Source organism: Anopheles aquasalis, chromosome 3, assembly GCF_943734665.1.
Source record: "Anopheles aquasalis chromosome 3, idAnoAquaMG_Q_19, whole genome shotgun sequence".
Lineage (NCBI taxonomy): Eukaryota > Metazoa > Arthropoda > Insecta > Diptera > Culicidae > Anopheles > Anopheles aquasalis.
The window spans coordinates 48,113,549-48,115,943 of NC_064878.1; the positions used below are offsets into that span (position 1 = coordinate 48,113,549).

At 38.1% G+C, this 2,395-nt stretch overlaps 1 protein-coding gene across 1 annotated transcript in view; it reads left to right on the forward strand.

The window, feature by feature from the left end:
* The window catches only part of LOC126575184 (tryptophan 5-hydroxylase 1), a 3,790-nt gene extending 3,689 nt beyond the window's left edge, over positions 1–101 (forward strand). Inside the window, exon 8 of the mRNA XM_050235753.1 lies at positions 1–101. This exon is cut by the window's left edge and continues 117 nt beyond it. The gene's annotated coding sequence lies outside the window, so the exon portion shown is untranslated.
* Positions 102–2,395: the final 2,294 nt, after the last annotated feature.

The following is a 2,395-nucleotide window of genomic DNA, read 5'->3' on the forward strand; positions in this document are numbered from 1 at the left end:
CATTTTAACAATCTCTATTTGATGTGAGTGTCTGAATGTAATGTACCCATCCATGGTGTGATTTATCGCGACAAGAGGCTAACGGTTTGGATGTGATAAGAATGTACAATAAAGCAAATGATCTACTAGCATACCAGCAGCAGTTGTTCTTAAGTAAATACAGCAGTACTTAAATTGATTTACAATAATCAGCAGATTTAAATCCATTGTGACGGCCAAAACAGGTAAAGAGAATACCAACAGTAAATATTGAATCGCATCATTCATATCAGCTAAGCATACCCTTGCGCAGACTATAATCTAATGGCGAAAAATGTTAGAATAGGAATAAGATTTTTCTTTCTGGATTTCCAATCGAAGGTTTGATGAAAAACTGGGTGCTGGGGTGATTCATTACCCTTAAATTATGACTTTAAGTCAACTAATGGCAAGTAGTTAATCGATTGCTAATAATATCACTAATTCGCGTGGGATGTGCAAGTATCTTTAAAAGAATCAAAACAGTTTTATTCAAAGAAATAACTAGTTCCAATAGAAAAAAAAATTGCCCGAACATACAGTATTAGTCGATAAAATAGCAGCGCTATTACGTTGCGCAAACTTACGCCCTGTACTCGCTCAAATTTGTTTTTAATCCAACTTTAAAGCATGATTTAGGAGTATTGGAATCTGGAGCAGCTGTTTTGGCTATATTTTCGATCGCTGTCGCTTTGGCTTTAAAATATAACCATAAATTGCTCATACCTCGTAAAAGAAAGCCACCACTTAGAGAAATAAAATATGAACAGCTAGAAGCAATGTCGAACTGTACGACTCCAAACAAAAGCAAAGGCCATCAAGATGATCTCTGCACACAAGAACGAACTAAAAAAAGGCCGTAACCTCGGAGAAAATTGATTTCGCAAAATTACGATTTGGAGTTGTTTGTTACACTCCATAAAAACTCTAGACTCCATAAAAATAACGAACTACATCGATACCATGTAAAACATGTATGTTCTCAAGAGTTGAATACAAAATGCCCAAAAATGTTTTTTTTTACCCTAGTCCACAGTCCTATTTTAAAACCTTATTCCGCAGTCCCGGGTCTGGCCAGACCCGTATGCCTTTACATGTGTTTGCAATGTATACGAGATTTCGAGCATACACGCCAGGACGACGAGATATTGCACACGAGTGTATTTTTAAAAAGTACTTTTTTCGTCCTTTTCCCAACGGTTAAATATATTAATAAATACACAAAAATAATTAAAATTTAACCATCGTGAAAAAAATATTTTTTTCTGCAAGATATGCCCACTGCACATTTTTCATGCTCGCTGTAAGCATGCCATCCCGCATTTCCAGGCAATTAATAGTAACGAAGGAGTTACTGATCGTAAATAAAATAACGTTGATAGCCTAATGAACTGTTCTCCATCTTAATTTTTTTTTTTTTTGTAGCGTGAGGCTATCATTACGAAACACCTCATTTTTGGATTTTTGGCTCCCAAATCCACATATTTTTATATTTTACAAAATTCAAACGTCGTACGTCTTTTAACGATGAAAGGAACATTTATAGTACTTTTAATTATTTTTGTGGCGCTTTATTCGAGGGCAAAATCGACAAAACAAGTGAGGCTATCATTATGAAACATAGTGTATATGAAAAAATCTGAAGCAAAAGCGTCCTCCAGCGGCGAACGTGAAATTTTGTATACGAGTTAAAAATTAAGCGGCCCATACACACTCACGCTTATTGATCAATTCATGCAACTTGCACGCAAACATTGACAAATAAAATTGAGCAGCAATGTATGGGCCGCTTTATTGAAAGTAGTATAAGTTATATGTGAAAACATGAGTGAAAACGTGTTATGTATGTGAAATGAAAAGATGAAAAAACTGCACAAAATTGTAAATTGCTCCCGTTAGGTGATGCAGTCGGAAACCCACGGCGGCGAACGGCAACTTCAACGCTGGCGATGAAAGATGCACCTGATGTTGGGTTCACGTGACTCCAACCGGATCACGGTCCAACCAGGGGATCCTCAACAACGGGAAACGAGACGCGGTTTGCTCTGTAATCTGAGTTGGATGGGAAGACGAAATACAAATCTGCTGATCCTCTAAAGCCCCGGCGCAGGTGGCGACGGTGCGTTGGTGTCGGGATTTTGTTTGAACAGTTTGTGTTGGTGCTTGCGTCTCTCTCTCTCTCTCTCTCTCTAGTGGAGTGGTTTTTGTTTTGGGAGCACTAAATCTATTTTCTCTTCCTCATGATTACCTTCTGCGATCGCCGATTTAGATGCCTACATCCCGGGGAAGATAGAAGAGAAGCAATGAAGCATTCGCTTTGCTTGTATCATAAATTGGATTCGGTTTTATTCGCATCGAAAGCACTAGGGCGTCTCGC